This window comes from Engystomops pustulosus, chromosome 8 (genome assembly GCF_040894005.1).
Source record: "Engystomops pustulosus chromosome 8, aEngPut4.maternal, whole genome shotgun sequence".
Classification (NCBI taxonomy): domain Eukaryota; kingdom Metazoa; phylum Chordata; class Amphibia; order Anura; family Leptodactylidae; genus Engystomops; species Engystomops pustulosus.
Window position 1 is genome coordinate 40146989 of NC_092418.1, and position 26370 is coordinate 40173358.

The 26370-nt window shown below is 42.1% G+C and overlaps 1 protein-coding gene across 4 annotated transcripts in view; it reads left to right on the plus strand.

The window, feature by feature from the left end:
• The window catches only part of GRIN2A (glutamate ionotropic receptor NMDA type subunit 2A), a 348821-nt gene that overhangs the window by 102641 nt on the left and 219810 nt on the right, over positions 1-26370 (plus strand). The window lies entirely within an intron of this gene.

Genomic DNA, 26370 nt, shown 5'->3' on the forward strand with positions numbered 1-26370 from the left:
TCCCCTCTTGTTTTCTGTAAAATAGCCAAAAGATACAGAATTAGATATTTCTTAGATTACCTGCATACATGGTATAAAAAAGTAACAATTTTGTGACCAGGAATTCTGACTTCCCCCCGTTTTACAACCCTTGTACCACTTTGAAAAGTAGGTATGGAAGGACGGGCCACTGAATTTACTATAACTTATTTGTTATAATTCATAATTATATTTATTGCAGACATGGTGGGAATACAACTCACATTGCTCCAATGGGACCGTAGGACTTTAAACCATAGAGAATGGAAACACATCTTTGATGCTGAACATGAAAATGCTATACTGCACAGTTTATTACTTGGAGACATTTTGACTGTTTTGTATTACAGAGGTACACCGAGTGCTTCCCTGCCCATACTGTAGACCCACAGGCAGTCCATGTACCATGGCAGTGGTCCTCACAAAAGGTGTAGCTTTGTGCTTGAGCCCTAAAAAATATTAAATATTCAAGCCCTGAGATCTTATAGACACAAGAACAAGAAGAAAAAACTTGACAAAGCATCAATTATTCACATGCCTGTCCTGTACTTCTCCAACATTTCCGTAGAATTTTTTGAGTATGTGTGTGTCTGAGGACAATATAGTACACATTAAAATAATTTTATGTCATTGTTATTTTGATGTCAATGTAACAGAAAATTATGATCTCTCTGATGATTTTTAGTAAATAACATAATCAAGAAACCAAATCAGTCTATTTATCAAACTCACTTTCTCCTTGTGTTTAATGTTGTTTTTCCCCTCAGATCTCTTTTTGAGACATTTGTTACAAATGTCGCCAAAATGTCACACAAATGTCTCAAATCATCTCTTTCCATTTTCTAAGTTTTCCTTCAGTATGGTTTCATCTGGATTTTTTTGCGCCAAAAAATGTCACAAATTTTAGACAATTTGAAATTATAAATGTCCTTTGCGACATTTAGCATATCTGGAATAAAAGTTAAATGTGTCTTACTAAAGAAAAACAAATGTCAATTCAAAATGTGCCCAAAAAGGGGTAAAAATTGCAATGCGCCAAAAAAGTCTCAAAAAAGACAAATACAGAAATAAAAATAAAGATAAATGACCTCCCAAGAGTTTTGGGTTGCTTCTGCCAGTGGTAGATAGATGCATAGTGAAGTAAAATATTATTATTACGTGTTTCCAACCATCCCATAACATAAATCAATAAGAGTTTAACTTCAACACTTTGGTCCATGTATCTGTGTGTAGCATCTGTGTCATCATCGTCTTCTGTCCACTGAATGCAACTTAGGAGGTGTTGATTTTCCTTTTTGTTTTTTTTGTGTAAGCTGTGGCTATGATTGCTGCTGTATTGGGATTGATTGGACCACACCTGATTCCTCTGCAGCTCAGTTCAGTAAACGGTAAACTTGATTGCTGGACATCCAGTCCAGTCAGCTGCTGTGGGAGGCATCCAGGAACTTCTTTATATATCAGTCCAGTTCCATTATGGTTATTGGATTTAACCATGTTCTGCCAGACTTCCTTTGTCTGTCTGTTATCTGTCCCTCCTTGTCTGGTCCCATTTCCTGTGCACTTAGTCAGTGTATAGGTTGTCGACCAGAAGTCCCTAACCTATGGGGTTTGTGAGGCTTGTTGGGTAGGTGACAGGGATTGTGTTGGGTCGAGAGCCTGCACCCCCATCTCCACCTTGACACTGAGACTTGCAAATTTTAATTTCCAAATTTATTGGGACACAGATGTATTCTGGTAGTGATCCGTGGTACAGGCTATGCGTTTTCATATTGTCCACAGAGTGTATACTATATAGTTTCAAAATTTTCATTTATTTATTCATGAATAACTATAGTCACGTCTAAATGCTGTCTAGATAAACATCTGATAGCACTAAGACATTGAAAGCCCATTGTGATATGCTATCAGTTGTTCATGGTGTGTGAATCCAATCGGATCCTACACAAAAAAATATCTGGATGCACTACTCTGATTCAAGTTGTGCTTGAAACTTGCTCGTTGGAGTCAATGGGTAGATGACAAAAATGGACAGAACCTATCCTATTGCAGTCAATTTTTCATTCTTCTACTAGACGCTGAAAAAAGAAGTAGTAGCTCAAAGATCGGACCCCAATATTTCCTGATTTGCTTTGGACCAATCCTACATAAATGTTAATTCATTTCAAAGGGTTCCATTACATGGCAACTGTACCGCTTTTTATGTAATGTGTGGGTAAGTGTAAGTGTGGGGGCAGGATATTAGGTAATCTACCAATATACATCTATTAAAAGTTCTGCTCCTCTTTCCTGCTATCTGCTATCTATCTAAGTGAAGCCTCCTGTCTTTTACCTCATCCGCCAGATATTCCTTTCCATAAAATGGTCATAAATGGAGGGTCATGTGATCTCTAACTGTGCAGGAGCTATCATCCTGTTAGGACCTTATGATAGTGTTCAAAAATATAAGATTAAGGTCCTGGCAGGGCAATAGTTCATGGAAAGATAGAGATCACATGACCAATCCATATGTGGCCATTTTATGTAAAGGTCTGGAGGCTTAACATTACATATCATTAAAGTGGAGCAGAACTATTAATAGATATATTGGTAAATGACCTAATACCCTGGCCTCTCTCTTATACACATATTACAAACAACATGAGGTTAAGTGGCCAACCCCTTTAATGAAAATTGAAATCTTGTAAAAAAAATGAACACATTTAGATAGGACCTTTTTATTTTTTTTTATTAAAAAAATCTGCATCTTAGAGGACTAAAAGGGGGTTAAATACAAATTACCAGGACAATTAAAGCAACATCGGAGTATTGGAAGTGAGGGCTCTGAGTGACACCTTTGACATCTGTGCTATCGGTTTGCCACCGCTGCCCAAGACAATTTTGGTGTTTTTGGGTGGTGTGATTTGGGAGCTGGTAGACTCCCTTAGAAATTCACTAAACATGTTGGGGCACATGTATTATTGCATCTGCGCCCAAAAAATGCCGGGATTTTAATGTATTTTTGGCGCAGAACTATTGCGGATCATTTATAATGAGTTTGCGCCAGAAAGAACAGATGTTTCTCACTATCCCGACTCCTCCGTCTTTTTTTGCCGCAAGTGGGCATGGCCTAACGTTTCCACATTATCCTCCACATTTATGTGTATTTTGTCGGCATTTTTAGGCGCAATTTTTGGCGCACGATAGACCAGGAAGATTAAGGCGCAGATAGCAAAATTAAGGCGCAGTCCATGTAAGATTTTGGCGCACATCTCATTGATGTTGGCATTTTTATGGCGCCCAACTGATCAGTTCCGTCTACCCATTAATTACTTACAGCCTTGCCCCACTTAAATACATCGGGCTGTGCTTTGCGGAGACTGATCTCCGATGCCGACAGACATGCTTGCGCCACAATTACTAAATCCCCTCCGTTGTGCTACTATTATATTGGACCACACCATTTGTCATGTAGAAGTTTGTAATGTTGGAGGTATTGTGGTTTTTACATTTCTGTAACACATACCCTGTATCTACAGCCATAAATGTGGAATCCTGAGTCAAGTTCTGAATGCAGTGAATGCTTTAATTAGAGCCGCTGTGTCCTGCTTCAGCAGCTCTGCTGATAAATTGTACACATCGGGATCACGCATCCATATGTCATCTTTAGAGATGAGCGAACATGCTCGTCCGAGCTTGATGCTCGGTCGAGCATTAGGGTACTCGAAACTGCTCGTTGCTCGGACGAATACTTTGCCCGCTCGAGAAAATGGCAGCTCCCGCCGTTTTGCTTTTTGGCGGCCAGAAACAGAGCCAATCACAAGCCAGGAGACTCTGCACTCCACCCAGCATGACGTGGTACCCTTACACGTCGATAGCAGTGGTTGGCTGGCCAGATCAGGTGACCCTGGGATAGACTAGCCGCTGGCCGCGCTGCTCGGATCATTCTGTCTCTGGATGCCGCTAGGGAGAGAGCTGCTGCTGGTCAGGGAAAGCGTTAGGGTGTTCTATTAGCTTACTGTTAGGCAGGAGTGATTCTCAAAGAACCCAACAGCCCTTCTTAGGGCTACAATAACGTTCTACTTTTTTTATTTTAATTTGCATCTTTTACCATTTTGTGAGGAATTAGCAGGGGGACTTGCTACCGTTGTGTTTAGCTCTTAGTGGCACACATATCCATAGCAAAGACCGAAGTGGGAAAATTCAGTAGGGGTTGGATTTCTATTAGGCAATAACTCAGTGTCATCTCATCTGGCATAGTAGTGTGCTTCCTTTGATACTTGGCTAGAAAATAGCCATAGGAGAATACAAATAGCTTCTTGAAGCCTACAGTAGCGTTCTATATATTTGATTTCTGGTTGATCTGCTGGTGGCTGTAGTTTCTGCAGTGCATGTACTTGCCAATTCTGAGCAATTTGTAGTGAGACTTGCGACCGCTGTGTTCTGCGCTTAGTGGCGCACATATCCATAGCAAAGGCTGAAGTGGGAAAATTCAGTAGGGGTTGGATTTCTATTAGGCAATAACTCAGTGTCATCTCATCTGGCATAGTAGTGTGCTTCCTTTGATACTTGGCTAGAAAATAGCCATAGGAGAATACAAATAGCTTCTTGAAGCCTACAGTAGCGTTCTATATATTTGATTTCTGGTTGATCTGCTGGTGGCTGTAGTTTCTGCAGTGCATGTACTTGCCAATTCTGAGCAATTTGTAGTGAGACTTGCGACCGCTGTGTTCTGCGCTTAGTGGCGCACATATCCATAGCAAAGGCTGAAGTGGGAAAATTCAGTAGGGGTTGGATTTCTATTAGGCAATAACTCAGTGTCATCTCATCTGGCATAGTAGTGTGCTTCCTTTGATACTTGGCTAGAAAATAGCCATAGGAGAATACAAATAGCTTCTTGAAGCCTACAGTAGCGTTCTATATATTTGATTTCTGGTTGATCTGCTGGTGGCTGTAGTTTCTGCAGTGCATGTACTTGCCAATTCTGAGCAATTTGTAGTGAGACTTGCGACCGCTGTGTTCTGCGCTTAGTGGCGCACATATCCATAGCAAAGGCTGAAGTGGCAAAATTCAGTAGGGGTTGGATTTCTATTAGGCAATAACTCAGTGTCATCTCATCTGGCATAGTAGTGTGCTTCCTTTGATACTTGGCTAGAAAATAGCCATAGGAGAATACAAATAGCTTCTTGAAGCCTACAGTAGCGTTCTATATATTTGATTTCTGGTTGATCTGCTGGTGGCTGTAGTTTCTGCAGTGCATGTACTTGCCAATTCTGAGCAATTTGTAGTGAGACTTGCGACCGCTGTGTTCTGCGCTTAGTGGCGCACATATCCATAGCAAAGGCTGAAGTGGCAAAATTCAGTAGGGGTTGGATTTCTATTAGGCAATAACTCAGTGTCATCTCATCTGGCATAGTAGTGTGCTTCCTTTGATACTTGGCTAGAAAATAGCCATAGGAGAATACAAATAGCTTCTTGAAGCCTACAGTAGCGTTCTATATATTTGATTTCTGGTTGATCTGCTGGTGGCTGTAGTTTCTGCAGTGCATGTACTTGCCAATTCTGAGCAATTTGTAGTGAGACTTGCGACCGCTGTGTTCTGCGCTTAGTGGCGCACATATCCATAGCAAAGGCTGAAGTGGGAAAATTCAGTAGGGGTTGGATTTCTATTAGGCAATAACTCAGTGTCATCTCATCTGGCATAGTAGTGTGCTTCCTTTGATACTTGGCTAGAAAATAGCCATAGGAGAATACAAATAGCTTCTTGAAGCCTACAGTAGCGTTCTATATATTTGATTTCTGGTTGATCTGCTGGTGGCTGTAGTTTCTGCAGTGCATGTACTTGCCAATTCTGAGCAATTTGTAGTGAGACTTGCGACCGCTGTGTTCTGCGCTTAGTGGCGCACATATCCATAGCAAAGGCTGAAGTGGCAAAATTCAGTAGGGGTTGGATTTCTATTAGGCAATAACTCAGTGTCATCTCATCTGGCATAGTAGTGTGCTTCCTTTGATACTTGGCTAGAAAATAGCCATAGGAGAATACAAATAGCTTCTTGAAGCCTACAGTAGCGTTCTATATATTTGATTTCTGGTTGATCTGCTGGTGGCTGTAGTTTCTGCAGTGCATGTACTTGCCAATTCTGAGCAATTTGTAGTGAGACTTGCGACCGCTGTGTTCTGCGCTTAGTGGCGCACATATCCATAGCAAAGGCTGAAGTGGCAAAATTCAGTAGGGGTTGGATTTCTATTAGGCAATAACTCAGTGTCATCTCATCTGGCATAGTAGTGTGCTTCCTTTGATACTTGGCTAGAAAATAGCCATAGCAATAGGATAGGATTGTTTGGTTCTAAAAACTCAAAAAAAAACAAAAAACACAAAAAAAAACAAAAAACACAAAAAAAAACACACAAAAAAAAAAAAAAAAAGTAAAAAAAAAAAAAAAGTTATAACTCTCATTTTAAAAATGTTTAACCCCAGGGCTAGGGGTAGAGGACGAGGGCGGGGACGTGGGCGTCCAACTACTGCAGGGGTCAGAGGCCGTGGTCCTGGGCGGGGTGAGACACCACCTGCTGATGAGGGAGCAGGGGAACGCCGCAGAGCTACACTCCCTAGGTTCATGTCTGAAGTTACTGGGACTCGTGGTAGAGCACTGTTGAGGCCAGAACAGTGCGAACAGGTGATGTCGTGGATTGCTGACAATGCTTCGAGCAATTTGTCCACCACCAGTCAGTCTTCCACGCAGTCCACCCATGTCACCGAAATCCCCACTCCTCCAGCTCCTGCACCTCAGCCTCCTCCCCCCCAGTCTGCCCCCTCCCAGGAAAATTTGCCATTTGAACCGGCATACTCTGAGGAACTGTTTTCTGGACCCTTCCCACAGTCACAAACCACTTGTCCGGTTGCTGCTGAGCAATTTTCCGATGCCCAGGTTTTCCACCAGTCACAGTCTGTGGGTGATGATGACCTTCTTGACGTAGTGGAAGTGTGTAAAGAGGTGTCCGACGATGAGGAGACACGGTTGTCAGACAGTGGGGAAGTTGTTGTCAGGGCAGGAAGTCCGAGGGGGGAGCAGACTGAGGGATCGGAGGATGATGAGGTGACAGACCCAAGCTGGGTTGAGAGGCCGGGTGAACACAGTGCTTCTGAGACGGAGGAGAGTCCTCGACCTGAACAGGTTGGAAGAGGCAGTGGTGGGGCCAGACGGAGAGGCAGGGCCAGAGCTGGTGCATCAGCGCCACTGTCAACTAGTGAAGCTCCCGTGGTGAGGGCTCTTGCGGCGAGGGCTAGATCTTCAGAAGTGTGGAGGTTCTTTAAGGAAACACCGGATGACCGACGGACTGTGGTGTGCAACATTTGCCAAACCAGGCTCAGCAGGGGTTCCACCACTACTAGCTTAACTACCACCAGTATGCGCAGGCATATGAATGCTAAGCACCCCACTCAGTGGCAACAAGCCCGTTCACCTCCGGCCGTGCACACCACTGCTCCTTCCCCTGTGTCAGCTGCTAGTCAGCCCCCTGCCCAGGACCCTGGCCCAAAAACCCCATCGTCGCCTCCACGATCCTCCACAGCATCCACCAGCGTTCAGCTCTCCATACCCCAGACGCTGGAGCGGAAACGCAAATATAGTGCAACCCACCCGCACGCCCAAGCCCTTAATGTGCACATCTCCAGATTGCTTAGCCTGGAGATGCTGCCCTATAGGCTAGTAGAGACCGAGGCCTTTCGCAACCTCATGGCGGCGGCCGCCCCTCGGTATTCGGTCCCCAGCCGCCACTACTTTTCCCGATGTGCCGTCCCAGCCCTGCACCAGCACGTGTCAGACAACATCATCCGTGCCCTGACCAACGCCGTTTCTGACAAGGTCCACCTGACCACGGACACGTGGACGAGTGCTGCCGGGCAGGGCCACTATATATCGCTGACGGCACATTGGGTTAACTTGGTGGAGGCTGGGACCGAGACTGACCCTGGGGCTGCTCATATACTGCCGACGCCGAGGATTGCGGGGCCTACCTCGGTCCAGGTGTTTCAGGCCTACTATGCCTCCTCCTCCTCCCACCCCTCCTCCACCTCCTCCTCCGAACTACCATCCGTGGGCACGGCGCCATCAGTCGGTAGCTCTAGGCACAGCAGCAGTGCCGTCGCTAAGCGACAGCAGGCGGTGCTCAAACTGCTGAGCCTAGGCGACAAAAGGCACACCGCCCAAGAGCTATTACAGGGCATCACGGCGCAGACTGATCTGTGGCTGGCACCGCTGAACCTCAAGCCGGGAATGGTTGTGTGTGACAACGGCCGTAACCTGGTGGCGGCTCTGCAACTCGGCAGACTGACACATGTGCCATGCCTGGCCCATGTGTTAAATCTGATAGTGCAGCGTTTCCTCAAGACATACCCCAATCTGTCTGATTTGCTCACGAAGGTGCGCCGCATCTGTGCGCATTTCAGGAAGTCCAGCCCAGATGCTGCCACTCTCAGGGCAGCGCAGCGCCGCCTCCAACTGCCCGCTCACCGACTGTTGTGCGACGTGCCCACGAGGTGGAATTCAACACTGACCATGTTATCCAGAGTTTACCAGCAGCGCAGAGCGATTGTAGACTGCCAGATGTCAACTTCCACCAGAACTGGTAGTCAGGTCAGTCAGCTTCCTCAAGTCTACAATGAGGAGTGGACGTGGATGTCTGATATCTGTCAGGTGCTGAGTAACTTTGAGGAGTCAACACAGATGGTCAGTGGCGATGCCGCCATCATCAGCCTCACCATCCCGCTGCTTGGCCTGTTGAAAAACTCTCTGGTCAGCATGAAGTCGGAAGCTTTGCGCTCGTCACAAGAGACGGGGGAAGAATATTCCCTTGTTGATAGCCAAAGCACCCTGAGGTCTGTTTCTCAGCGCATATCGGAGGAGGTGGAGGTGGAGGAGGATGAGGAGGAAGAGGAGGAGAATGTTGGCGAGACACAAGAGGGGACCATTGTTGAGTCCTTCACTGTTCAGCGTGTATGGGCAGAAGAAGAGGAGTTGGAGGAGTTGGAGGAGGAGGAAATGGACAGTCAGGCCAGTGAGGGGAGTGAATTCTTACGCGTTGGTACTCTGGCGCATATGGCAGATTTCATGCTAGGCTGCCTATCCCGTGACCCTCGCGTTCAAAGAATTTATTCCAGCACCGATTACTGGGTGTTCACTCTCCTGGACCCACGGTACAAGCAAAATCTTGCCACTCTCATCCCTGCAGAGGAAAGGAGTGTGAGAATGCATGAATACCAGCAGGCCCTGGTGCACAAGCTGAAACAGTATTTCCCTTCTGACAGCGCTAGCGGCAGAGTGCGTAGTTCTGCGGGACAAGTAGCGAGGGAGAGTAGGCGAGCAGGCAGCTTGTCCAGCACTGGCAAGGGTACGCTTTACAAGGCTTTTGCCAGCTTTATGTCACCCCAGCAAGACACTGTCACCTGTCCCCAGTCTCGGCAGAGTAGGGCTGATCTTTACAGAAAGATGGTGAGGGAGTACGTAGCTGACCATACCATCGTCCTAAATGATCACACAGCTCCCTACAACTACTGGGTTTCAAAGCTGGACATGTGGCACGAACTGGCGCTGTACGCCTTGGAGGTTCTTGCCTGCCCTGCCGCTAGCGTCTTGTCCGAGCGGGTTTTCAGTGCAGCTGGTGGCATCATCACCGATAAGCGTACACGCCTGTCGACTGACAGCGCTGACAGGCTGACGCTTATTAAAATGAATAAAGGCTGGATTTCTCAGAATTTCCAATCTCCACCAGGTGAAGGAAGCTCAACCTGAATAATTGATCCACTCCTCCTCCTCCTCCTCATTTTCCTCCTTCTCCTCCTCTTTGTACAGTAAAGCAGAGGAAAATGGCTATTTTTTGACAGGGCCCACTGGCTCTTGCTATACTTCATGCATTTAATTTTTCTGGAGGGCCACCTACCCGGTCCTCTGTTTGAAACAATTTTTGTGAGTGCCACATACAGGCACTCAATCTATTCCATTTTTCTGGAGGGCCACCTACCCGGTCCTCTGGTTTGAACAATTTTTGGGACTGCCACATACAGGCACTCAATCTATTCCATTTTACTGGAGGGCCACCTACCTGCTCCTCTGGTTTGAAGAATTTTTGGGACTGCCACATACAGGCACTCAATCTATTCCATTTTACTGGAGGGCCACCTACCTGCTCCTCTGGTTTGAAACATTTTTGGGACTGCCACATACAGGCACTCAATCTATCCCATTTTACTGGAGGGCCACCTACCTGCTCCTCTGGTTTGAAGAATTTTTGGGACTGCCACATACAGGCACTCAATCTATTCCATTTTACTGGAGGGCCACCTACCTGCTCCTCTGGTTTGAAACATTTTTGGGACTGCCACATACAGGCACTCAATCTATCCCATTTTACTGGAGGGCCACCTACCTGCTCCTCTGGTTTGAAACATTTTTGGGACTGCCACATACAGGCACTCAATCTATCCCATTTTACTGGAGGGCCACCTACCTGCTCCTCTGGTTTGAAACATTTTTGGGACTGCCACATACAGGCACTCAATCTATTCCATTTTACTGCAGGGCCACCTACCTGCTCCTCTGGTTTGAACAATTTTTGGGACTGCCACATACAGGCACTCAATCTATTCCATTTTACTGGAGGGCCACCTACCTGCTCCTCTGGTTTGAACAATTTTTGGGACTGCCACATACAGGCACTCAATCTATCCCATTTTACTGGAGGGCCACCTACCTGCTCCTCTGGTTTGAAAAATGTTTGGGACTGCCACATACAGGCACTATCCAAATTAAATTGTCTCCATAGCAGCCTCCACACGTTGTCTCCATTCCTACCTCCAAAAGTCGTCCATATAGCTGCCTCCATACATCGTCCCTTTATCAAACGAGGTGTGTCAGGCAGAAATTTGGGTTGTTTTCATGGATTCCACATCAAAGTTGTTAACTTTGTCGCCACCCTGCTGTGTAATCCACAAAATATACTTGCAAACTTTTACCATTTAGGGATATTATTTCAGCGCTTCTTGCGCATCTGTTTACATTCCCCTCACCCGCCATATCCTAAACTTATAAGAACGCTACTACACTTGATCTTATACAAAAGTGCTGTTTGGGGAGTAGCCTAGAGACAGGGGCTTGGATTTGCGAAAGCTCGCCTGGCAGCGGAGCGCCAGCTCCATGCGCATCATGCGCTTCTTGCGCATCTGTTTACATTCCCCTCACCCGGCATATCCTAAACTTATAAGAACGCTACTACACTTGATCTTATACAAAAGGTTCTTAGAAGTGCTGTTTGGGGAGTAGCCTAGAGACAGGGGCTTGGATTGGCGAAAGCTCGCCTGGCAGCGGAGCGCCAGCTCCATGCCAAGATCCAACTAACATAGTTTTAACTGCAGCACCTTTAATCTACTACTAGTTCACTGCCTCCATACATGGTCCCCTTATCAAACGAGCTGTGTCAGGCAGAATTTTGGGTTGTTTTCATGGCTTCCATGTTAACTTTGTCGCCACCCTGCTGTGTAATCCACAAAATATACTGGCAAACTTTTATCATGTACCGATATTATTTGAGCACTTCTTGCTCACCTCCTTTGGTTCCTCTCTGCCACCCATTGGTTTGAAGCCTGAGTCCATTTAGGGTATGTCGCCATGACACTCTCTAGCCTGCTGCCGCTGCCTCTGCATGCCGTCCCCTATAGTGTCAGGGTCAATTATTGCATGTTTTAGATGCTATCTAGCTTCATTCTGTCACTCTGTCATGGCCATGCTGTTGCCCATAATTTTGGCATAATGGTGCGTTTAAGCAGCCTCAGAGGCATCCATGCATGCTGCCCCTGCTGTTTCCTGTCCATTTCCGTGGTGTTTCCATCCTTTTCTGAGGTTCCCAGGTGTTTGGCCAAGCTTCCCTGTGCAGAGCCTTGGTCCCCTTGAAAAATGCTCGAGTCTCCCATTGACTTCAATGGGGTTCGTTATTCGAGACGAGCACTCGAGCATCGGGAAAAGTTCGTCTCGAATAACGAGTACCCGAGCATTTTAGTGTTCGCTCATCTCTAGTCATCTTATTCTGAAAGGCAGAACCCACAGTTTTCTTCTATTTAAAGCATGTTATTACTAAAATAAAAATCCTGACTCATAACCTATAATTTTCTAACTGATTCAAGAGGATTATTGTGGGCAATACCATGGAAGGTAATTTTTTTTCCCATGGAGAATGAATATGTAGAAGTAATTATATAACAAAGAAAAGCTTTTACTGTCTGCTTAGATTTGCCTAGCAGAACATGCTTAATAGTTTTACATCATACTACGGTATATACTGAAAGTTAGGGAAAAGCTCATAGAAAAGAGGAGAATGAACAGAGAAATGGTTGAGCATGTGCACTTTATACATACACTTTTAAACATGTTATTTTTGGACTATAAGACGCTCCTTAATATAAGACATGCTCCAAACCTGGACAGTAAAAAAAAGGGAATAATTTAAACCAATTAAAAATTCCCTGGTTGTCAGACACTCAAGCACAGCTTGAAAATACATGTACAAGCAGATTCTACATCTATTCACTCATACATACAACTCTGTTATATCCATCCTCACACACAGCTCTGCTACATCCATCCTCTCACACACACAGTGCTGCTAAATCCATCCTCTCGCTGCTACATCTATCCTCTCTCTCACACACACACAATGTTGCTATATCCATCCTCTCACACACAGCACTGCTACATCCATTCTCTCACACAGTTCCACTACATCCATCCTCTCCCTCACACCCCGCTAAATCCATCCTCTTGCTGCTATATCCATCCTCTCACACACAGCACTGCTACACCCATTATCTCTCACACACCCCGTGCTGGATTATCCATCCTCTCTCTGCAATATCTATCATATCAAACACAGTGTCACTACATCCATCCTCACACACACAGTGCTGCTACTTCCATCTGCTCGCTGCTATATCCATCCTTTCACACACAGCACTGCTACATCCATCCTGTCTCACACACACAGTGCTACTACATCCATCCTCTCTCACACACACCGTTCTGCTATATCTATCCTCTCACTGCTATATCCATCCTCTCACACAGCTCTGCTACATCCACCCTCTCTCACACACACACAGTGCTGCTACTTTCACCCTCTCTCACACACACACAGTAATGCTACATCAATCCTCTCTCTCACACACGAACTGCTACATCCATACAAATCTCTTATACTTACCTAGTCCCAGCCTCAGTATAGAAAACATTTCTCAACAGCCTCTGGCTCTGTCTTGACCAGCAGCATGAAAGTATTCAAGGACCTTACAGTGATGGAGCATGTGATCAGTCACATGCTTCTGACATCACTCTAGATCCTTGTTCTCCTTTCTCATGCCTACTCTCTAGGAGATTGGTTGAAATGCTTTGTCAGTGCTTCACCTGATCTTCGGGACGATGGCCAGGAGAGTCTGGCAGTGCCGGATCCTCCTGACCATCAGACTTTAAGAAGCAGGTACACCCCTACAACACATTATGCAATAAAGCTATAATTGTGAGACTGACATTTTCTCTTAGCCAACAATCATTTGGGAAGGTGTTAATATTATAACAGCGGCTTGATGCCCTGGAAAAGGGAAGCCATTTCAGATAAGTTTCTCTATTTTAAAAGTAACAGGGAGACCTTCTACAATGTAATTAAACAGGGAATTGCATAAAGTATTTGCGCCCTTGGATAGAAAGGTAGAATATTTGAGGTCTGTTTTTTATTTTGCAGTAGGCCTCACAGTCTGTATGTACATCAATATAGTAACCATGTAGAACTGTGTACAGCCTTATTGCTATAGACAACACTTATAAATGGAAGACTTTCATTAAAAAGTCCAATTAACATAAAGAATTTAAGAGGTTTTCGCTCAACTCTTACTACACAGATACCGATACTGCCTGGTTATGGTTTTCAGTAGTAACATTCTGGATTAGATTGTTATGGAGAAGCGAAAATTAAGAAATAATCATTTTGTACGTATTTATAACAGGGAAAAATATGAATGTTGGTGGCCAAGGGGAAATCTAACAAAGTGAAATTAACTACATTTATCAAAATGAACAATGGAGAACACTAAAGAAGGGAATTTATTTAATTTCCTAAACATTTTTTTCTTGATTGTTTTATGTTTCGTTCCTCTGTTCTTGCTGAAGTAGTTTGAAACTGACAAGGCAGATCTAAGTAATTGTATCCGATTAATTAAACTTAATGTCGTGTTTCGACAAAAATGAGCAGCAGTGATCATCTTGGTCAATGTTTACAAAAATGGTCTTCTGTATGAGTTGTAATATAGAAAATTAAATTATTGCTGCAAGAGCGGCTCCAATGATGTCTTGTTTGAAGCCATAGCTGCCTCACTTCTATTTGTAGTGTGACATCTCCTTACAATTCTTATATAAGAGGGTTAAAACCTGGAGCTGTCTCTCAATCATCTCATTGGCCAGCTATAAAGCTTTATTGGGGCTGGGTTTTATTGCCAGTGATTTAGATCACCTACTTTTGTGTTCATTCTGCCTGTCATGGATTTGATTCTTCTTTGCTTTTTGATCATCTGTTGCTGATGTTGTATTATGTTGTCATCTAATGTAATCCTGCTATTTACCTCTGATTACTCTTTTAATTACTACTTTTCATCTGATGTCCACTTTTGGTTTGCTGCGACTAGCTAACCTTGACTTTTCTTTCTCCGTACATTATTCAGTCTAGGGAATGTTGCCCAGTTGAGTTCCACCATCTAGGACGGTCATCAAAACCATCAACGTAGTTTCTTTCTCCCTCTTGACCTGCATTGCTAATACTTGGGTCTAAAATTATTTATTTAGGTTTTTTTTTTTCATATTTAAAGTACAATAACAATTTTACAGTCACAAACCGTGGAACCCCGACAGGTTAAAATAAATGTATAAGCAATTTTCTATACTGCAGATATTTGCCATGTCATAAGTGTCAACACAGATATAAAACATATTGAAACACACCTAACTTTTCACTAGCCTTTAGAGAAATTGGTATTCCATTGTGTGTACATGCAAATAAACACAGTTTGAAGATTATGTCACTCATAGGGGCTTATTTACTAAGGGTCGCGGATCGCACTTTCGTCGGACTGTTAACAGGGGTTTGTGCTGGGATTGTGACAATTGGATTTCGGCGCAGCTGTACCAGCCGACACAAATTAGGGGACGGGCCGTCAGACGATTCGACTGATTCAGACTGAGCGCGGGATTTAAGATTCAAATTGTGTCGCAAGACAATGCACTCACATGCACCAGGAAGAAGAAGGTGAACTCTGTCGGACCTGAGCGGGGAAGCGAAACATGCAGGATATCAGGCGCACAATCTTAGTGAATCGCGGCACAGTGCACTATCGTCGGACAATGCATTATCGTGAACTCTACGGGACCAAGTAAAAGTGCCCCATAACCTCCATATTCTAGCAACTTTCTTTTATGAAGTCCTGTAATTTGTAATTCTTTTTAAGACTTACAGTAGTTGCTGTGACTCTTTTCTCACCCCCAATCTCTTTGTAATTTGTCAGTCTTGCTAGCAAGATGGAGTTCAGCAGAGATTTCAGAATAATAAACAGATAAGAAAGAAAGGAGGGAGGCTGAAAAGAGCAAAAGAAAGTGGAAAAAGAAGCAGTTTACTGATATATCACCTAATTTATTTTCACATATACTACTAATTTGGGAAACGTTTATAACTAGTTAATACATAAAGATCTTGATAGTACAAGATGTTTCATTGAATGCATTCACAACAATGATTGCAGAAAACAGGGGTAAAAGAAAGTCCAAGTCAAAGTGTTGAGTGTTGTAGTATCCTACTAGTAGATGTCTCCTATTAGGTTGGTTTTAATTGGGACATAACCTATAGACAACTTGTTTGGTTGACATCGCGACTCCATCCACCGTGTATCAATTGTACTTAGTCTGGCAGAACATTTCTCCGGTGCACTACATTAGTTTTAATTTTTAATTACTTTCTATTCTGTAGGTTATATAAAAGCCTCATTCCGAGCTTGTAAGAAGTGGACGCTTTACTGAGAAAATACAATAGAGTACACGAAGCTCTTTGTAGGACAAGGTTTTCCTCCTTTACCTCTTTTCAGCCCTGAGGGATTACTCTTCTGGTGAATCACTAGAAACATTCTAGATTTTTATGTGAGCATCTCACTGTATGTAGAAAAGACTCATTTACACTTCTGTATGTAGGCTCCTTATAGATTTTACGTTTTCATTGAAAAAGGAGGCAAATTTATTCACATTTTTGAAAATAGTATTTCCAGTAGATCTGTCCGTTGATGGGGTTTTTTTTAGTAAAACTGGAAAAACCTTGCCTTGGTGCCTTGCTGACACCTCCTGCTGGGCCAGAAATGTCAGGGGTCAATTTTTAGCATCTATTCTCTCCTTCGTGCAAAGACTATGGCCACCCAATAATTGAAAAGGTCATGTGAGCACCCACATTATCAGCCCATTCAGAGGTGTCAACAATACATTGAAGCACAGCAGGTACAGGCAGCAAGAGAGAGGTAAGTATCCTTTATCCCTTACCCCACTATAGTTATACTGTACTGGTAATAGGGGAACCTGCCAGGTTGTTTGTTGTTTGGGACTACTTACCTATCCGTAAGCCTTTAAACAGCTAGGGTCTAAGTTCAAAACATATTTAGTTCACCTCTGCCCTTTGCTGGAACTAAGAGAAATCAAGGTAAGTATCCACCACCACAAGCTGCTACATATGGTATTGGTCATTGTACCATTTTAAAAGCCCAAAATTTTTCTGAGCCTGAAATTAAAGAAGATGTCCAATATAATATGAGTGGGGGCACTAGGACTTCTAAAGATTTTTAATATAGTCGATATTTAGTGCCATCTTCAGGCCAAGGTCTACAAGTTGAGTTATAAGATTTAAATTTGTGCATTGTTCACATGTGCATTATATTTAAATTTATATTTAAGCAACAGTTGGCCAAGACTAGGAAACAGAGGTATAACTTGAAGTTTCTGTACAGGACCCCTCAAACTGCTTATCATATACAGGTAGTCCCCGGGTTACAGATAGGTTCTATAGGTTTGTTCTTAATTTTAATTTGTATGAAAGTCAGAATTGTTTTATAATTGTAAGCCCAACCACATTTTTTTTTGGTCTCTGTGACAATTGGATTTTAAAAATGTTGGGTTGTCATAAGAACCAGGATTAACAATAAGGCTTCATTACAGACACCTTTGATAAGTGTTATATCTGATTATTGTAACCTAAGGCTAAAGTACAGTAAATTACCATCATCCAGAGGTCCGTTGTAACTAGGGGTCGTCTGTAAGTTGGCTGTTCTTAAGTAGGGGACCGTCTGTGCACTGATGTTGAACCTTTTAGAGACTAAGTGCCCAAAGCCACTGATTATTGACAGGGTGATAGGGTGAGGGGTGTGTAGGATCTGAGGGAGATGATCGGTTGGGCATAAAAGTAAAAGAAAAAACTGCAGATATGTGCAGTAGTTTATTGAGAACTCTGGGTGGGGGAGGGGGGCAATCGTATTGTCATTGACTGTGTTAGACTGTGTCAGGTACTAACTATTGATGGACACTGTATTGTAATATGAAATACAGATAAGGAACTACAGTATGTTTAAGGAAGTATGATTGTAATTTCATGCATGTTTGGCGCTGTGTATGTATTGAGGATACAATTTGAACACTTGATGTATATTTGTGTACTCTTATCACATTGCTTGAGAAAGAAATCGGAACAGAATCGAAAAGGGTGAATAAAGTACCCATGTCTACTTTTTAACTGAAATTAGTGTGCTGCCCTCTTTTTGGATGGGGAGTTAAATCTCTACAAGGCGCTAGCCCCCACCTGTACTATTTGTATTCTAGTGGCGCTACTGAAAAATACTTTTTTCAATGATCTATGTATTCAATAAAGTGTAATTATTATTATTGCACATATTAGCTCGGCCAGTTGCTTTATCAACAGCATTAGAGGCCAGACGAAGAAATTATTATATGTAATGACTTTAGAAGCCAATGTGCTGAATCTTTACTTTCCAAACACAGAAGCAGCTTGTGTAGTGCGTAACCCGCTGCAGGGAAATCCCTGGTGTCCCCCAGTCCTGCAGGCTGATGGTGTGTATCAGGCTTCTACAAGTTTATTGTTCTTAGCTGAATACTTCATTCCTACTTTTCTGAGGCAGTGGATTATTTCATTAAACCTACAAGAACTACAGAGAATATCTGTATGTGGAAATAAGGCTGTGTGCACACAATCATTGCTTTTGATCATGTGCTAGCCAGTTTTTTAGAGGCTAGCACATGTCCCTATGGATTTCTATGGGGTCATACACTTTGGTTTCCACAGCCCCGTGTATGAGCTGACTGGCAGAGCTTCAAATAATACAATAGATCCTATTCCTGCCTGTGTTTGCAGCTTAGGCAGTCTATTTCTTTGTTATCAGCATATAAGTGGTCCTCACGAGACCCTAACACACGGGCTTCAAGCAATGGACCACAGATCTTTTGTGTGGGGTGCCAGGTGGGGGGGGGGGCACATAAGGATGTACATAAGGAATCCATATGGATTGAGGGGGTTTTATATAAAATAACCATGAGAGGACTGTTTGGTATGATAAACTAGGGAATATTTTAGCAAACAGGAGACATAAGAAGTTTTAGTTTCTGAATTGTTAATGCCTAAACCTGAGTTCACTGCAAAGGGGCTACTGTGGCTCTGTCCCCCAGGGGCCTACTGAAACCTGGAGCCAACCCTGCATATAGGGGCCTAATGGGAGTAATATGATCGAATCAGCAATGTACCTTACATTAGCCTTCATCCTTAACCTCTAAGATCAAGCTGAGTCTTCCAAGCAAAGTTAAAGGGGTTGTCCTGTTTCCGTAAATAATTATTGATTGTGAAATGACAAGTTATCCAATTATCTTTTTCTTTATCAGTTCCTCATGGTTTTCTAGATATCTGCTTGCTGTCCTTCTATAGAAAGCTTCTATGTTTGTTTTCAGGGGATAGAAATCAGTCCATGGTTATGTGATGTCACACAGGTGCACAAGTATCACAGACAGTAATCAGAGCAGTGTGATAATAACGGCTGGTGCACCTGTGTGACATCACATGTCCATGGACAGATTTCTGTCCACTGGAAGTAACCAGAAGCTAGAAGCTTTTTAGAGCTGAAAAGCAAGCAGAGATCTAGAAAACCGTGAGGAATTGATAGAGAAAGTATATTGGAAAATTTTATAACTAACTGTATCAATTATTTGCTCAAAGTGGACAACCCCTTTAATACTTGAAATGATATGTGATGCATTGGTCACAATATGATAATGTGATGCATGAATTACGGATCATATGATTCGGGTCTGAGTAACTCTTCTCTTATGATGAATTGCTATGGAGGTCTTCCATACCTGCATATTTAAACATGGAACAAATTTACTATAGAAAATGCATCACAAATCTGACACCTTTTGCACCAAAACAATCCTATATGCTGTGCACCACATTTATTAATGGTTTTAGACACTTTTGAGGACTTTCCTGGCAACGGGGGCATGACTTGGTGGAATGGGGCATGACTTCTCAGGGTGGGGGCATGGTTTAAATCCACCCCAAATTTTCCTATATACTTAAGCAAAAGCATTATCGCAATGTGGGACTCAGGTTGTAACAAACACTTTATAGCACCGATCCTGGTTGTTAAACCCCTTAGATGCTACTGTCATCAGCGACTACTGAATGCTATCAGTCTCTCAGTAAAATGAAATGTGCCTCCCACCACAGTAATTGTATTTGGTGTTGCTGGAGATATATACCATTAGAGTGATTGTTACGACTATGAAATAGATATGATACACTGCCATACATATTGGGGTACATTTACTTACCCGCCCCGTTGCCACCGCCGATCCGGAATGTCCGAAGAGGATTCAGAGCCGCTGCGATTCACTAAGATTGTGCGTCCAATTTGCATGTGTTGCTTCTCCGCTCAGGTCCTCCGGAGCTCACCTTCTTCTTCCCGGTGTATGTGAGTGCTGATCTTGCAACACAATTAGCTTTTTAAATTCTGCGGTTTGTCCGAATCAGTAGGGTTGTCTGACGCACACGCCCCCCGATTTGTGTCGCATGCAAGCCGGCGCCGAAAATGTGCCACAATCTGATCGCGTGCGCCAAAAACCTGGGGCAATTTAGGGCAAATCTGAAAAAAATGGTGAAACCCGACGGAAATGCGGCGTTCGGACCCTTTGTAAATGTGCCAGTAATTAGTAGTGGTTTATTGTGCTGTTCACATGCTGTCTGTATACTTTATTCCATGTAAGGTCTCATTGATGAGTTTTGCACAGTGGTATAACTATGTTCTCCTCATTAGCATCCAGACCCCTTTTGATGCTCCCCTTGATCTTAATTTTTTTGACAGCTCCTTCCTGTCTCTTGCTGTGTGTATGCTGTGATCTAAGTTTTCTAAATTCTCTGAACTCCACATCACCTGTAAGTAATATTTTAGGTTAGTGGTTAGTTACTATTTTTGCCTTAAGTTGCTATTTATAAACGGAACTTGATTGACCTCCAGTGTTACTAAAAATACTGGCAGCTAATACTAGCAAATATGTATATATATATATATATATATATATATATATATATATATATATGCATATATATATATATATATATATATATATATATATATATATATATATATATATTTATATACTGGCATCTGGACTACAGATTTTAGACTAAATTTAATATACAGTAACAAACCAAATTTTCCAGAATGTTTCTGCTTAGATTTTTTTTTTAACCAACACCTGGTGTGTATACTGTACAATACTAAAAAAATACAAGAAACATATGGGCAGTCTGGAAAGGGACCCAGTAGAAAGTACTGTAGTTATTTATCAAGTACCTTCATATGGTGACTGCAAGAGGTTTATGTGTTCTTAATATTGTGTTGGACATTGGCATCCTCTGCTCAGACGCTATCTAAATGAGAGAGATTCTTCATGAATAAAATACTACTTTTTGAACAATTACTTCTTTGAAGGTTTGCAATCAGTTTAAAGAAGTTGGCCACTCTATTACATAAGTTACCCATGTGCCCTGTGCCCTTACTGCCTTAATAATAATCCCTAAATGGTTATCATGCATACCCTCTGTGATTCTTTGTTTACACGCGTGAGCTCTGATAAAAAGTAGAAGCTGTAGCAGCAGAGTTATGATTCATCTAGCTCCCTCCCCCTGTCCTCTTTCTGTGTCTGTCAGTGAGACGGACTATAAGAGAGAGAGGCACAGTGGGAGAGACATCATAAGGAAGGGCTGAAGCAGTGAAATAGAGAGAAATAAACTGTATATCGTCAGGGGGCAGAATGGTGAGAACAGGGAAAGGCTGTAGCTCTTAAAGAATGCAAAGGTACAGGTAAATATACATGCAGAGACATATTTAATAGAACAAATGTATTGAAAAGTGGACAACCCCTTTAACAAATGGAAAGACCACATTTTTCTGTTGAAATGCTATATTATGTATTCTATTTGAAAGAACATATTAATGAAATATATAAGCTGCAGGATATAGAGGAAATGAAGACATATGTTGGGGACTTTTTTCATGACAAATAAACAAAAATTTGTGAAATCTTATATATCCTCATATGTAGTATCCATATAAAGCTCTTCTCAGAAAGTGTGCAGTGACTGTGCTTTCCTACCTCCTAATTTACTAATTTCAGGTCCTATCAGTGTCACTATCTGATATATTCCAGATGCAGTACGACTGCAACATGGTCGCAGTCACCATCTTTGTAATGGATTATTAACACAAAAAACATTTTTTCCTTAGTTTTCTATCCATGATATTCACACATTACATACAGACCCTTTATTTTAATGTATTTTTTTCACATCAGATTTTTTCAAAGGAAAAATTTATGGCCTGTCCTATTTTTTACAGATTTGTCTCATTGATTACAGACAACAATAGAAGTCTAGGGGTTCCCAAAAAACGAATTTGCCTTCTAACTAATGTTAAACGGAACAACAGATGCCATAGGTAGGTGAACAAAACAGAAGCAAAACGGATCTGCAATGGATAAGCCCATGCGAATATTCTTCCCTTCTTGTCTTTCCAATGAAAGGAATCTGCATCAATGTGCAAAATTCCCTTAGCCCAGACGGCTGGGAAAAAAAATGAAAAAAAAATACATGTTGAAAATCTTCATAAAAACACAACACTAAATAGACAAGCTGAAAGTTTTTTAGTGCTGCACCTCCCTGGGTATAGGATCTTCCGAAAACAGATCCAAAAAATACCCAATATTTAAAAGTCATGAAAAAGTCTACACTTTATCTATGGACACTCCATACGATCCAAAGATCTTCCTATATTTTCCAGGAGTCTTCTAGAATAAGTCACCAGACAGAAACTGCTGCCCATTCACCTCTCAAAGCCTCCATTTAAATTCTTCTCAGCTTGCTACATCGAGGAAATGTACGTAGACATAGCATAGACGCTGTTTGCTCAATATTATCGCCGGAGAATTGATTTTTATGAATGGAGCATAAGGAGATGAAACATAGTAGTACTATGAAGGATATGTTTGATATAGATACCTAGGATTGGTTTGTGTAAATATCCCAGCTCAAAATAAGATTTGACAAAGATGAAATCAGATATGATTGGTCCTGGGATAACACGCGACCTTTTCGAAACTTTGAGCCATTTGATTGGCCAGGAGAAACAGCCCTCCTTAGGATGGGATAGGTTGAATAGGTTAAGGAGCAGGATTGGTTCTGTGAAACCATGTGACCTTTCAATATTCGAGCAGGGAGAAAGGAAGGTTCTAGTTGTGTTTGTGCTATATAGGGATGCAATGGGTGACTATGATTGGTTGGTTAAAAAGGTGGTGGATATGAGGACCACTGATTGGTCTACAGGAATATTCTGCTTTGGAATGTAATTGGTTGAAGAAAGCACGGGATATTATTGGTCTTGGGAAACCAAGTGATCCTTTAACTCTTCAGCTGGGAGTATGAGGAGTTTAAAGGTATTTATTGATATTGATGTATTTATAGAAGAAAGGAATAGAATATTGATGTGCTTTAGACTAGTAGTCTTATGTTAGATAAAAGATTTTAAGTGTTTTTCTCTGTGTATGGAATATGTAATGCAGTATAAAGGTGGGAAGCGGGTAAACATCAATCATGCCCTGGAAGAAGTTGTGAGTAGACTACAATAAAAGATAATAATATTAGACAAAACCTTCTAGGCTATGTCTATGTATATATGAACATTTCCTTTATGTAGCAATTGAGAAGAACTTATATGGAGGCTTAAAGAGCTGAATAACCAGCGGTTTCTATCTGAATGGTGACTTATTCTTGAAAAAAGACGCCTGAATCATCACAAAATATAGGAAGATCTGTGGATCATATGGTGTGTCCATAGGTAAACTGAATGAGTTTTTTCCGGTCAGAGTTTTTTATGACTAAATTGAGAAATCTGCATAAATAACGCACATAAAACCGTGCGTACAGATTTTCATGACAACTTTTCTGCATGACAATCTGCAATGTGTACAAATAGCCTTAAAGAGGACCTTTTACATGCACGCTAATTCAGCGCCACTTTGAAATGTATTCCTAGCCCCACCATTACCGAGATATGAGCACTGTTCTCTGACCATTCAATGTACCGGATTATCAGAGAGGAGGTGCTGCAGCAGGGGAGGGGGCGTGTGTGTATGCTAATCTTCTCTAACACCGTCCAATCAGCGTCCTGCACAGAGTGATGATTTTGTATGCCGGGTGTGCATAGCTGCTTTGTTCGGCACATAGAACACAGCATGATCTCGCGATATCACGCTCTGTGCTATGTGCCGTTCTATGCTGTAATGCTCTGAACATAAGGAGTAATATAGGGAGGAGATGCTTGTTCACAGTGGTGGAGGAATGTCTTCTCTGATAGTGTCGCTGCTGATTGGACGGTGTCAGAGAAAATTAGCATACACAGGCCCTCAACCCTACTGCAGCACCTCCTTTCTGACAATTTGGTACATTGAATGATCAGAGAACGGTGCTCATATCCCCTACATTCTGGTATGTTAGATTTAATAAGTTGGGGTGATGAAAGGTCCTCTTTAAGGATGTGAATGTTCTAACTGTTGTGTGTGTTTCATTTATAATACTGTTGAATGATGACATGTAAGCTGTCTGGACAGAATACATGGTTCTACCAACATAATGGTTATGAAAACGGAACAGGAAGTAGACAGTTCCGTTCCCTGTGTAGTATATCCACTCACATTAATTTCCCAAAGCTGCAGTTTCTCAGTTTAGCCACTAAACAGCAGATTGCGCAAATCTGCTTCCGTTTCATGCTCTGAAAACAGCTGATCTGTGGAGCTGCTTGGCATTGGACCTCTATGGGCAATGACCAATGCTTGGGGTATGTCATCAGTTATTTAAGACCAGATAATCCCTTAGAGTAGAACATGCCAGATGTTAGGTGCCTGTTAGTAGTGATGAGCGTCCCCAGGGACAGTTGTGTCCGGCAGGTTTGGTAGAACCTGGACCAAAAGACTGGGTTTGAGTACCTGGGCCCAAATACAAACACCCGAATATTGCAGTTTTGGTCCGCTCATAACTACTGCCTTTGTGGTGAAGAAATGCGCCTTCTATATTTAGAAAAAACAATTAAATATTTATCCTAAATGTAAAGTGTAAACAAATGCATTTGTAATTAATATCAATTAAAAGTGGTAATAAGTGTCCATGAAAGCGGATTATTTCGTGCTAGCTTGCCAACATAACTTTCAAAATCCATTTTAAGTTTGAGCAAAGATTTGACACATCATTCATTTAAAATTCTTTCAAAAGTGTCAGATTGTAAGAAATCCTGCAACTGGTAGATTAATGATGGGAAAATGTAGGAGGACAACATGCTGTACTGAGTAAGGAATCTGTGACTGCCCCCTCCAGCGACACAATCTAGAGTGAATGTTAAAATAAAGTTCTGCCATGCGCTCTGGGAGCAGTGCTCTACATTTACTAAGAAAAGACATATGGGAAGTTAGGAAACCTAAGCTGATACAATTGAAAATTGCATAGCTAGAACTTGCTTAATAAATGGCTATTATTGAAAGCTCCTCCTGCTCTATAACATGCTGTCTGTCGGTAGGACACAGGTATAAACTGATCAGGTTTTTCTGCTCTATAACATGCTGCCTGTAAATAGGAAACAGGTATAGACTAATCATCTTTTTCTTCTCTATAACATGATGCCTGCATGTAGGATGCAGGTATAAACTGATCAGCTTTATCTGCTCTATAACATGCTGCCTGTAGGTAGGACGCAGGTATAAACTGATCAGATTTTTGTGCTCTATAACGTGCTGCCTGTAGGACGGACACAGTTATAAACTGATCAGCTCCACCTGCTCTATAACATGCTGCCTGTAGGTAGGACACAGGTATAAACTGATCAGCTTTTTCTGCTCTATAACATGCTGCCTACAAATCAGCTTTGCATGTGCTATAAAATGCTGCCTACAATTTACATTTTTCCTTTTATTTATGCAAGATTTGGCATTGACATTCCTGTACTTAAAGAAAATCTACCACGAAGATTAAGAATTGTAAACCAAGCACTTAATATGCTCTTGTGAACCCCCTCAAACAGGATCTGCTCTTGTTCTAGCTTCTCATGTTCTTGTTATTACACAAAACAGGCTTTAAAAATTATTCAAATGAGCCTGAGGGGCTCTGGGCTCCAAAGATGTTAATAGAACCTGGAGCCCTTAGGCTCATTTTCATCATTTTTAAAGCTTTCCACTGTAAAATAAGACTTAAGAAGCTAAAAGAAGAGCCGATCCTGTCAGAGGGGGCTCACACAAGCATATCAGTGTACTTGGTTTACAATCCTTCATCCTGGTGGTAGATTTCCTTTAACGGGTACTGAACATCCTATCCTTGACTCCTAGCTTATCTTTCTTACATAAGCTTATCTTTCTATCATTACATGACCACGTCTATGACAATTTACTCTATATGATGTATTAAATAATATGTCTCTAATAGAACACCATGCTAGTTTCTGCATATACTTGTTAAAAAGTAGAATTATCCTTTAATAGAAACTACGTACATCCACAAGGGAAAGGTCAAGTATTTGGACCTAATCATAAGCATCCACGGTCCTCAGTCTCAGATAACAGTTACAGTATTTTTCGATAATGAATGATACGTAGAACAAGCCGGTGTAAAATAGGAATATGATGAAACCACTAGAGGGAAGTAGTAAGTTAATTTAAA